Raw genomic sequence first — 13,452 nt, 5'->3', positions numbered from 1 at the left:
TGGCAGTCTCTCATCATCCTTCCCACCTTCCAGCCCCTGGCAGCCACGGAGCTGCTTTCTCTGTGGATTGGCCTGTTTGGGATTTGTCATAGGAATGGAGTCTTACATTATGTGGCCTTTCTTGCTGGCTTCTTTCACTTAGCATGTTTTTGAGGTTCACCTATGCTGTAGCACGCATCAGAATTGTATTCTGTTGTGTAATTACATAATATTCTATTGCATAGATATGCCGTATTTTGTTTATTCATCCAGTGATGGGCATTTGGGTGCTTTCCATGTTTTGGTTGTTAGGAATAATTGCCGTGACCATTCATGTACAAGTTTTTGGGCAGATGTATGTTTTCATTTCTTTTGGTTATAGACCTAGGAGTAGAGTTGTTGGGTCTTATGATAACTGTATGTTCAACTTTTTTCCAAGCTGTTTTCCAAAGTGGCTGCACCATTTTACATTCTTACCGGCTGTATTGATTCCAAATATTGGCAGGATTCCAAATTCTTCACATCCTGGCCCGTATTTGTCATTTTCTGTTGTTGTTGTTGTTGTTGTTGTTGTTGTTGTTGTTGTTGTTTTCACAGTAGGCATCCCAAAGAGTGTGAAGTGGTATCTTGTACTTGTGGTTTGCATTGCCCTAATGACTAATGATGCTGAACATCTTCTCATGTGCTTGTTGGCCATATGTGTATCTTTTTTTTAGAGAAATGCCTATTCAGATTCTTTTCCCATTAAAATAATCAGGTTGTCTTTTTATTGTTGAGTTGTAAGAGTTCTTTATGTATTCTGGATACACACACGCACACTCACGTGTCCTTATCAAAAATGCAAATTGTACAATTTTCCTCCCATTCTGTGAATTGTCTTTTCACTTTCTTATTCTTTGAGGCAAAAAGTTTTACATTTGGATGAAATCCAATTTATTTATTTATTTTAATAAGTTATTTATTTTAATAAATTAATTATTTTGGTTGCTTGTGTGGTCTTCTCTCTGAAATTTTCTAGAAGTTAAAAAGTCATACCTTATTTCTAGACCTCTCCCGTGTAAAACATCGGTGCAAAATTAAGTGGCTAACCAGTTAACTGTGTATAGTGAGTCGGAGACATTAAACATCAAGTGTTCTCAAATTTCGTGTGAGAAGACCAAATTTCCTAGCCTAATACCAAAGTGCTCCCCCCTTTTTAATTAGAAAATTGCCTTTCAGGGTTCTGTATAGCTCAGAATGGGCACATCATTCTGTGAATGTCTATAAGCGGGTCATATGCACTGAGGACTTGACTGCATTGGGGGAGCCAGAGGTAAGTGGCATGTGGCTCCGTCCTCCAGGAACAAGCACACAGGTGCCGTGTGAGGAGTGTTCACAGCGGACAGTGAAGGAATACAGAAAGGAGGAGGGAGGACCTCCCTCTGTCTGGGTGAGGACGGGTCTTGGAGGAGTAGGCACTTGAGCTCCACCTGCAAAGGTGGTTCGGCGGTGAGGACTTTCCTCTTAGGGTTGCTTGCCGCTGTGTGTGCTGTGCCCCAGTGCCATGTTTAGGATTATCGACCTGATGACATAGAGATGTGCATGTGATGCCTTAATGACTGGAACTGAACCTGAAGAAAACGACTTTTCTCTAATGTCTTCAGATTTTCAAAGTTTTCAGAAATGTCCTGCTTACCAATTAGTTCAGCATGGTGTGTGTGTGTGTGTGTGTGTGTGTGTGTGTCTTTGTGTCTTTGTCTAAGCTGAAGCCCACATAGTTCCACATAATCAGCGTAAAATATGAGGGAGGGAGTAATAGTTGGCTTGGCTGTAGAGGAAATTGATTATAGAGAGTTGGATGTATCCTTTGAGGAATTTCGATTTTGTCCATGTTAAGGAGAGCCATTGACGTGTCCATCACAGGGAAGGTGATACAATCACTCTGGTGACTGTACTGGGAATGCTGGATGCAAAGGGTAGGACTGGGGGCAGAAGACCCCATTAAGCTGTTAAGCAGGTCCAGGTGGGAGTTTATGGGGACCTGAACTAGGGCATTCTTGGCAGAGTTGGGTAAGTCACAGGGTGGAAATGTTTAGAAGCTCTTAGGAATCCTGGCTACAGGTAACAGAAACCATGCTCACACTATATTAATTAGAAGATTCCTGGAGAAGGTCCAAAAGGAATGAAATGCTGTAGAAGCCAGGACAACCTCGGGGGCCTGAAGGGTTGGAAGTGGCACTCATTATCACAGGGACTCTTGCCCCCCTGTGTCTCTTTCCTCCAGCTTCTCCACAGGACGGGGGCCATCTTCACACTCTTCAACTAAAAGGATAAAAAACCTTCTCCCTCTCAGATTTAGTTGTTAAAATCCCAGGGGCTCTCTTGGCCTTGGGTTTTGTGCCTTTATCAGAAGGGGTCTCTGTTGAAACTTTTACCACCATCACATTGGGATTTCCCAGAAGAAGTAGGGAAAGGTTATGCTGGGCAGAGCCAATCATGTACATCAACTCTGGAAATACAGGCAGGACCCAGAGATTGGGAAGGAAGATCTGAGCAGGAAGGGCGGGTCAAGAATGCTTCCCAAATGTGTGGCTTTGGTAACCTGTGAAGACACCATTTCCATTCGATAATAAGGGCTCAGTTCAGTTTTAGACTAGCTTCGATTGGTCCATAGGGCTAATCACAACTTGTATGTTATGTATTTTTGTGATTATTTGATTGGCGTGGACTTCACAATTAGAAGCCCCGTGAAGACAGGACTGTCTCTTTTCTTTGCTATGAATCTCCAGAGCTTACCATAATGTGCTTGGCATGTAGTAGGTATTCAGCAAGTATCTTTATGAATGAATGCATTCACGTGAACAAGTCCAGCAGGCAGCTGGATGGACAGCTTGGATCTCAGATGAGGACAGGGAATACAGATTTGGGGGTATCAGTGTAGGGCTAGATTGTAGACGAGCCGTGAGAGTTATCCTTATTGGCTAAGGGACTTTTATGAAAGTTCAGATACTTTGTAGACCTGTAATTTCCATGTCCACATAATGATATTGTGCCTTTTTTTTCCTTTGCCCTGCCTAGTATTTAATGCCAGTAATTTCTGCTGATAACCCTACCAATGATTTTTTCCAAATTCCAAGACAGATTAGAATTAGATTTGTGATAGATCAGGAAATAAAGGTGATAAAGACGGAGATTCCATTTCCTTTTAAGAATAACTGACTCATAGGATGAAACCTTGGATATGATTTCAGATCACTCCTGTAAACTCTCACAAAAGATGTTTATAAAACACTTGGAACAATACAGATTGTACTAAGAAAATGTGCTTTGATCAACTCGAGATACAAAGCAGGGAACTTAATAAATCAAGTCCCATTTGTGAATGGAAAAGGACTCGAAGTTCACCTTAAAAGTAAGAATTCGGTTCACATCAAGACTTTAAATTTTATATTCTGGATAGCAGATGTTAACTTAGTTTCCTCTTCTGTATAAAAATAAAATGAATTGCAGATTTCAAATCTTGGCATCTTGAAATCTGACTCCTGATTCCTATCTCTTAATAACCATTGGAACACTAGGCTAAAAATGGAATTTGACTTTGGTTTTTTACCCTTTAATTTTGAGAAGAGTATGCTTCCAACTCTGTCTTCCCTCTGTATTCAGGAAAACCACGCCACTGTAGCTTGAATATGCCGTATTTTTTATTATTTAAATATTAGAAAAACATAGGCATGTTTATATAAAATAGTAATATTATGTTCACACTTGGGAGAGGTGGTTTGTTTCATTTTAAGGCATAAATACATTGTATTACTTTTGTAGGCTGAACACCCTCTTATCACCCTGCCATATGAGAAGATACTATAGTAAGTTGCATATATTTTTAAGTATCTTTATTTTCTAGATTCTTCTTCCCCACACCCGCCTCAGTAGAGAGAGGAGCATTTTTACTTACTTAATTTTTCATTAAAGAACTTTGACTAAATTCACCATACAACGAATGCACGCCAGTGTCTCTTTTTTTTTTTTTTTAAGCTTATTTATTTTGAGAAAGAGAGAGAGTGAGCAGGGGAGGGGCAGAGAGAGAGGGAGAGAGAGAGAATCCCAAGCAGGCTCTGTGCTGTGAGCGCAGAGCCCAGCACAGGGCTTGATCCTGTGAACTGTGAGATCGTGACCTGAGCCGAAATCAGGAGTCAGATGCTTTACTGGCTTAGCCACCCAGGCACCCCAGGCCAGTGTCTTTTAAGCAAAGTTGTAATTTAATAGAGTATTTCTCTCTAAGAGGTCACGTTGAGTAGCTTATAGCATCTCGGTTTTTAAAATTACTGTAGTGTGCATATATACATATATGTGTGTGTGTGTGTGTGTATATGTATATATATATATATGTGTATATATATATATGCATACGCATATATGCATATAAATATGCATATATATACACACACACACATATATACACACACATATATATATACACAAACACACATAAATATGTGTATGTATATATGTATATATATGTATGTTTATGTGTATATATACATAATATAACTGAGATGATTTTCTTTTGGCTTATAGATTGATGCTTATTATTTCACATAAGAGTTTCAACAAATACCTAATATGCTAAGAATTCATGTATTTTGAATTTTACCAAAACTGTTCAAAGGCTGGGAAAGAAATGTTTTGGATTTTAATGATAATGAGATCAATATTATAGGTTTAATTTCCTGCATAAGTTATTAACTGCATCAAAAGTTATTAATTACATGGAAAAAAATCTCTGTATTGAGACCATAGATCCCTGCAAATTGTATAACCCTTTTGAAATCAGTTTATAGAGCTGAAATGAAAGAATGTTGATTTCTGGAGGCACCCCTTATCACCTCCTGGAGAAAAAAAATGGTTAAAATGCATCTGATATAGTACAGCTTATTCTGTATTCTGAAATGATTTTATTCTTTATGAGGTAGTTAGCTTCCTTCTTTACTAATGAATTCTTCGAAGGTAGCATCATTCAGAATAGAAAAGCTCACAGCCTATATGTCCAGCAGAGAGTAAGCAGCTCTTACGGACAGTGGCAAACAGGAGACCCTGCAGAGAGAGGCCTGCATCCCTCATGCCGTTGTCTCTGGGCTTGTGAAGCTCACTCCTCTACTGCATCCCCTAAAATGACAACATCACTTTCCCAGACACAGGATTTCCACTCTTTTAATTTTGGCTTTTCTGATCACTGGTAAATATAATTCAACAGGTAGCATTAAATAATGGGGGCGGGGAGGGGGGTGCAAATGTCTTGTTTCTACCTAGATTCAGTGTAACTAGGGGACAAATTTGAGTTATGGAAGGTGTAAAACAATTGAAATGGACTTCTTAATAGATGGGTGTAGGGTTTAGGCTGATAAGGTGCCTCACAGTTGTAAACAATCTGTGAAGTGATTCTAAGTAATTTATATGTATTGTGTATGTAAATAGACTTTTCTAATGTGCTTCAGCTGTAGCTTCTGTCGTTTAAGTAGAGAAGTCTTGCTTATTATTTTCTCTACTGAATCGTAATGCAGAAGCTATTCAGTCAGCTCTTGCTCCTGTGTCAGTGAAGTCTGAACTTAAGTAAGTTTTACTCAACATCTCAAAGGTAGCAAAATCGTAAACAGAAATTCTGTAAGGGTGGGAGTATATGTTTTGTAGACTTCTTTTATGAATGTATTATCCATGAAACCCCGATGATAAAATAGGTTATTTTCAGAGGGCTGTGGAAGGCTGGACGAGTGCCTCACAGGCACTCCAGGATCACCATTTGAAACCAGTGTTCCATGCTGTCATTAACGAAATGTTGAATCCTAGGAGGAAGGAGGGATGAATTACTCATTTATGCGTCTTATTTGTTATAACGTTATACTGTATCACTTGCTCGCATGATAAACACCAATAGGATTTGAAATCAGGATTGTTGTGAATATTTAACACCACGTTACACGTCGTCAGGAGCAATAATCACACTCCTAGTGGGGCTGGTCCATCGTGGTACAACAGTCTTGTCTTGTGACAAAAGAGACCTGCCTGACTTTGCAAGATTATGGAGCCAAGGGTAACGAGAGCCAAAGCGTGGAAGACAAACCGGCACGTGCACCTCGCCCATTCGCAGCGAAGTTTCTTTTCCTTGTTAGGGCGTCCAGTCCAATACGGCTTGATGGGTAGGGGTCCGCATTCTCAGGCAAGTGTGGTCCTGCTGGGAGCCTCGCTTGGGAGACTTGCTCCTCAAGGGGGAAAGACCTTCGAGCTGGTAGTATTAGGAATTAGCTCTGTGACATGGAGCAAACACTTAAGGTTCCTTACCCTGCAGCTCGCTGGAAAGTGCTCCAGCCGAGCACTGTTGTGAGGGCGCGTGGAGATGGGGCATGATGGGACATGTTCCTCCAAGAGGAAGTGTGATAATAGTGCAGCCGTTGACAGTGGAGCTGTCCTGCAGAAACACACATTTGGTCAACAGGTGTCATTTCCACATTTTACTGAAAGGTATCTAGGTACTGGAAGAGCCCTTGATGGGGACCTGTTGTTACTGACCAGCACTTGAATGTGGCTGCTTTTGGGTGCTTCTTACAATTTTACCTAAAATGGAACCATTTTGTGCTTAAAATCCTGAAAAACAAAAACCAGAAGGTGAAATGACCAAATACTGGTTTGTTTTTTCATCTTTTGTTTTAATGGTTACTGCTTCTCTGTGGGAATGAGAATATTTACAAACTATGCTCGCAGAACCTGGTCTGGAATGCTATGATAACAGAGTGTTTGGGAGATTAGCAGTGTTTAATGTGGATATAAATCTGGGTATGATGTGTTTAGGACATGTGACAAGGAATCATTATGTCAGTCAAAATTCACTAAAAGCTTATCATTTAGTAAAATTGTTCCTTTGAGAATAAAAACATGACCGTTCAGAGGCAACCTGAAATTTTGGGGAAAGGAATAACAGTTTCTAAGGGAAGGTGAAGCATAATGTCATCAACAATTATCCCTAACAAGGGATATTTGCTGATTTTATGGCCCTTGCATGAGTTGATTGGATCCTTTTATAGAAAAAGCTTGAAAGAGAAGTACCACTGCAAGGGGAAAAAAGAGAGTAAAAGGTTTTCACATGGCTATCACATAGCCTTGATAAGCTGTAAAATATCCTGTATTTGTGGCAGGAGATGTGGACCCATTGAGTTTTATTTGTGATGAGTAAATGAGTTCACATCTTCTGTCAGCTGTCATTACCATCGTTGGTGCAGCTAGCTTAGAATTCTCTATAATTGACTGCAGAGTATACACTATGGTATAGTGTGTTTGTTGTCTTTGATATGAGCAGTTAGAGAATTTACTTAAAGGTTTCTAGTTATGATTTTAGTTTAAATCACTTTGGATCTGTTTACCTAAGTTTTATTATTATTGAGGAATAATTGACATACAGTGTTGTATTAACTTCAGGGGCACAGCCCACTGATTGAACAATTCACTGCATTACTCAGGGCTCACCAGAGAAGTGTAGTCACCATGTGTCATCATACAGTATTATTGGCCATATTCCCTATGCTGTACTTTTTATCTCCGTGACTTATTTTACGACTGGAAGCTTGTCTCTCTTAATCCCTTGCCCCTATTTCACCATCCCCTACCTCCCTCCTCCCTGGCAAGCACCAGTTCTCTGTATTTAAGAGGCTGTTTCGTTCTTTTGTTTTTAGATTCTGCATGTAAGTGAAATCGTATGGTATTTGTCTTCCTCTGTCTCTGTCTCCCTAAGTTTTTCGCATCTTTTTTATTTCCAAGCTGGCAGGACCTCTTCTAGCTGACAGGCTCTGCTCTTCCAGCTATGTGTGAGAGTACTTTGTGCATATTTGTCCCGAATTCACTTAGGTTTCAAGAGATACCTTTATCTGGAATTCTAAACTGTCAGTGTACAACTCTTTAATAATCTTATCACTAGCATTTATTATCTTAACTTTGTGTTAGAAGGATCAGCCTGTTTCTGTCGATTTTCTTTAGTTGTGTTATTTAAATGCATTGACTTACCGAGCATTTCCAGGGTAGGTACAGAATGGGTTTGTAATTTGGTACTGACCATTCTGCTTGAAATCCAGCACTTAAAACGATGCCGGACAGAGTACATGTGCAGTAAATGCCAATTTGAATTCATGAATTGCTCTAGGGTGGCTCGTGGTTATAATATTTTCACTATTAAGTGAGCAACATTCTGTACTGGTAGTTGAGCTAAACATTCAGGCTTCATTTGAAGCCAGTAAACAGACCACTGTGCAATCCAGGGAGACCAGTTGGTTCACTTTTCCATCCAATAGTAATTTGCTTTTACAGTGCTGTTTATATAGAGGAAAGGTCAAAGGAAAGCAGTTAAATCAGTTGCTTTGCTACAGTGAAAGAGGTTTAGTATGCCGATGAAAAAAGGACAATTCAAAATGGATATTATAAAGTTTAGGCAGTTACTTTCCCCCCATCTTTATGGAGGCATAATTGACACAAATAAATGGCACAGGTTTAAAGGGTACAGTGCCATCACTCCTGACACGTTTGCATCTTTGAAACCATCGTCACAATGAGGATAATGGGAATGTCCGTAACTACAAAAGTATCTTTGTATCCCTTTGGAACTCTACCCTCACACCTTTTCGCCCCTGTCTCCAGGCAACCACTGATCTGCTTTCTGTCACTATAGATTAGTTTGCCTATCGTGGGCTTTTATAGAAGTGGATTTTTCATAGGATGTCTTCTTTCACTCAGCATAATCGTGCTGAGATTTGTTCATATTGTTGAGTGTGTCAGTAGTTTATGCCTTTTTTATCGCTGAGGGATACAGATACTCTGCAATTTATATATCTCTTCACTGTCGATGGCCATTTGGGTCTTTCCAATTTCTGGCCATTACAAATAAAACCTATCTGAACATTTTATATGCAAGTCTTTGTATGGACATACGCTTTCTTTCCCCTTAGGCATGTACCTAGCCGTGGGATGGCTGGATCATATGGTGGGTATATGTTTAACTTCTTAGGAACTGCCAAATTATTTTTCATGTTGTTGTGTCCTTTGACATTGCATGGCAGTTCCATTTGCTCCACATCTCTGTGAGTAGTTGGTGTGGTCAGTCTTTTTAATTTTAGCCATTCTCATAAGCATGTCGTGGTTTCTTATTGTGCTTTTAATTTGCATTTTCCAGATGACTAATGCGTTGAGCATATTTTCCGGTGCTTATTTGCCATTTTTCTGTGAAATGCCAAATCTTTTACTCATTTATTGGATTGTATGTTTTCTTATTATTGAGTTTTGAGAGTTCTTCTTATATTCTGGGTATGGATTCTTTTTCAGATATATCATCTGTGAATATTTTCTTTCAGTCTGACTTGTCTTTTAATTCTGTTAACGATGCCTTTGAAAGAGCAGATGTTTTTGGTTTTTGTGAAGCTCAGTTTATCAGTTTGTTCTTTTATGGGTTATGCTTTTGGTATCCTATTTAAAAAATCTTTACCTAACCCTAGGTCATCAAGATTATCTCCTGCATTTTCTTGTAGGTGTCTTACAGTTTTAGATTTTACATTTAGATATCTGATCCATTTTGACTTAATTTTTGCATGTGGTGCAAGGTGCAGATCAGAGTTCATGCTGTCTGCGTGTGGATGTCTCGTTGGTCTAGCACCATTTGTTGAACTGACCACTCTCTTTCCTGAATTGCCTTTGCACCTTTTCCAAAATCGGTTGGTTGTCCATAAGTGTTGTATCCATTTGAGACCCTCTGTTCCATTGATCTATTTGTCTCCCTTTATGCTAGTCTCACACTGTATTACTATGGCTTTATAATAAGTCTTGAAATTTGGTATTGTCATTCCTCCATTCCTCCAACTTTTCCTCAGAGTTGTTTTGACTATTCAGATTTTTTGCATATGCATGTGAAGTTTGGAATCAGTTTACCAGTTTATACAAAACAGCCTGCTGAGGTTTTGTTTGGGATTATATTGAATCTGTATTATCAGTTTGAAGACAATTGACTTCTTAACAATACCGGGTCTTCCAACCTATGAACATGTTATTTCTCTCTGTTTGTTTAGGTCTTTAATTTTTCTCAGCAACATTTTAAAGTACAGAGCTTGCACATCTTTTGTCAAGTTTTATCCCTAAGTATCTCATATTTGTGGCGTTATTTATTGTAAGTGGTGGTCTTAAAAATTTCAACATAAAATTGTTCATTACTAGGATAGAAATACAGTTTTGTATATGAATTCAGTTTTGTGTATAAATCTTACATCCTGCAGCTTTGTTAAACTCACTTATTCTGGCTTTTTTTGTGAAGTCCATTGGCTTTTTTCACATAAAGAATGTCGTATTTGAATGAAGACAGTTTCATTTTTTCTTTTCTAGTATGGATGCCTGTTGTTTCTTTTTCTTGTCTTACTGCACTAATCGGAACCTCTAGTATAATATTAGATAGAAGAGGTGAGAGCGGACATCCTTGTCTCAGCAGTCATTCAGTCTTTCACCATCAAGTGTGATGTTAGCGGTAATTTTTTGTGGATTCCCTTTATCAGGTTGAAGAAATTCTCTTCTAAGTTTGCTAAGTTTTGTTTTTTGTTTTTTGTTTTTTTTAAATCAGGAATGGTTTTTGGATTTTGTTAGATACTTTCCTGGCTTTATTGGGATGATCACATGGTTTTAATTTATTAGTTTGCTAATACGGTAAATTACGTTGAGTATATTTCGAACAGTAAACCAGCCTTACATTCTTGGGATAAACCCCACTTGGTCATGATATATTATCCTTCCTTTGTATTGTTGAATTTGATTTGCTAAGATTTTGTTTAGAATTTTTACATGTGTGTTCATGAGGGATGTAATAGCTTCTTGTGATGTGTTTGTCTGGCTTTAGTGCCAAGTTGATGCTGGTCTCATAAAAGAAGTTGGGAAGTATTTCCTCCTGTTCATTTTTCAGAAAGAATTTGTGTAGAGTTGGTACTGTTTTTTCCTTAATTGTTAGAATTCACCAATAAGGCCATCTAGATCCAGACTTTTCTTTGAGGGAAGATTTTAAAGTACAAAATCAGTTTTTTAAAATAGATCTGTGGCTATTCCAGGTATTTATGTCTTTTTGAGTGGGTTTTGGTACTTTGTATCTTTCACAGACTTCATTTCACGTGCACTGTTGAATTTACTGCCATAAAGTTTTTCATAATAGTGCCTTATTATCGTCTTCATGTGTATGGGATCTGTATGGTGATGTCACCTCTCTTGAACTAATACTGGCGATGTGTATCTTCTCTTTTTTCCTGAACTGTTCAGCTGGAAGTTTCTCAATTTTTTTTTTCCACCCTCTCAAAGAACCAACTTTTGGTTTCCTTCATTTTTCTTTTTTTGAAAATTTCATTGATTTTCTGCTCTGATCTTCATTATTTCCTTTCTTCTGCTTACTCTTGTGTGTGTTTGTAACTTTAATTAGTTTTTCTTTTGTTAAATTTTTCTAATTTTATACAGTATGGTTCCATTAAGGTCTTCCTTTAAACTTTCCTCCCCAAGACAGTGAAGATACCGAGGCTCTGAGAAGTTAAGAGAGTCAACAGTGAATATGCAGAGCCTTGTATCTGTTATCTCACAGGGTCGTAAATTCTGTGACACAGGCAAGTAAGAGTGCAAAGAGATTTAGCCTGTAAAGAGTGGGATAAGAGGGCCTTTTTGGAGAATTTGATGACTTAGTCATCTTACTTTGTTGAAGTCTAAGATAAAATTTATGACATCAGGGCGCCTGGGTAGCTCATTCGGTTAAGCGTCCGACTTCGGCTCAGGCCATGATATCACGGTCCATGAGTTTGAGCCCCACGTCTGGCTCTGTGCTGACGGCTCATAGCCTGGAGTCTGCTTCAGATTCTGTGTCTCCATCTCTCTCTGACCCTCCCTTGTTCATGCTCTCTGCCTCTCTCTGTCTCAAAAATAAATAAACATTAAAAAAAAATTAAGAAAAATAAAATTGATGACATCAAATCCAAAGTAGTAGTTCCTAAAATTTATTTTGCGTTGGTTGCAGACCTCCTCCTTGGTTGCTTTATTCAGAAAAATGAGTTAGAATATTCTAGGAGAAGTCTTCGTATAGCAAATGTTCCCTTGGGTTTAATTGACAAACCTGCTTTTTGTTTCTATTAAGACTGTTGGCAGTGGTCATGGTAACAAGCTGTAACAGTAGCGGCAGGTGTTGCTGACAAGATTACTGTTGAATAGGAGGAAAATCTGGCGGCCGGAAGTGGGGGCATTGTTATAAAGATATGAATACCTTGCCACAAACTTAGTCTCATTGAGGAGTATTTCTCTTCTTTAACACATTATAACTTTAAATAAAATAAAAAACTTTAAACAGAATTTAAGAATTTTTATCATTAAAAAGCTTAATTGTATAATTATTTTATAAATGGAGTGAAGCCAGCATATTGTAATAATATCTTCTCAGTGTCCATATAAGGTTGAATCTGAATCAAGGTACTGTATTTAGGATCTTGAAAAATATGTAATAGCTGTTTGCTGGGGCAGCAGTAGCATAGCTGGTGGTCAACTATAGGGAAGAAACAGAAGAGAAAGAAATGGAGTTATTTTCAAATGGCCATGAGGGCAGAGAGTTATTATGTGCATTATTTTAGTTTCTCTTACAAGGAGAGGGTGGGCACTGTGAACCTGAGCATTTTAAAATAATTTATGGTTGAAAGAGCAAGCTATTCCTTTAACAGTTTGTTTCTCAAAATTAGTTTTTTAGAGGAGAAAACAGCGATGATATTAAGCGGGATTAAGTGTCTAGTTTGTAAGGGTGCCCAGACTTTGAGTCAGAAAAACTGGATTCTAATCCTGCCTCCCTACTTTATACTCTGTAACTGGGACCGTAGCCTGAAGACACTTTTCCTCTGGTTGTGGTTTAAATGAGAAAATATATGAGTTAGCCCTTAGTAAATGTTTAAAACTATTTGACAAGGAAACCGTTTTTCCTTTCTCAAGGACTCAAGGAAATAATTAAGAGTCACATGGACATAAGAATCTAGGGGCGCCTGGGTGGCGCAGTCGGTTAAGCGTCCGACTTCAGCCAGGTCATGATCTCGCCGTCCGTGAGTTCGAGCCCCGCGTCAGGCTCTGGGCTGATGGCTCGGAGCCTGGAGCCTGTTTCCGATTCTGTGTCTCCCTCTCTCTCTGCCCCTCCCCCGTTCATGCTCTGTCTCTCTCTGTCCCAAAAATAAATAAAAAAGGTTGAAAAAAAAATTAAAAAAAAAAAAAGAATCTAGAGTTTTTGTTTTCCAGAGTGACTCCAACCTCATCCACTTCATCTGTTTTTAAGTTATATACATATATATATATATATATATATATTTTCTAATTAAACAAATGCACCTGATTTTCATACATTTATAATTGCTTTAAAACCTGTTAAAACTTGGTGGCTCAGGGGTTAAGTGTCCGACTTCAGCTCGGGTCATGATCTCATGG

The 13,452-nt window shown here is 38.5% G+C and overlaps 1 protein-coding gene across 8 annotated transcripts in view; it reads left to right on the top strand.

Annotated features, from left to right (window-relative positions):
• The window catches only part of MRTFB (myocardin related transcription factor B), a 199,408-nt gene that overhangs the window by 13,927 nt on the left and 172,029 nt on the right, over positions 1-13,452 (top strand). The gene's annotated exons all lie outside the window — the stretch shown is intronic.

The sequence above is a fragment of the Neofelis nebulosa genome, chromosome 18, assembly GCF_028018385.1.
Source record: "Neofelis nebulosa isolate mNeoNeb1 chromosome 18, mNeoNeb1.pri, whole genome shotgun sequence".
Lineage (NCBI taxonomy): Eukaryota > Metazoa > Chordata > Mammalia > Carnivora > Felidae > Neofelis > Neofelis nebulosa.
This window is presented reverse-complemented; position numbering and strand designations above follow the sequence as displayed.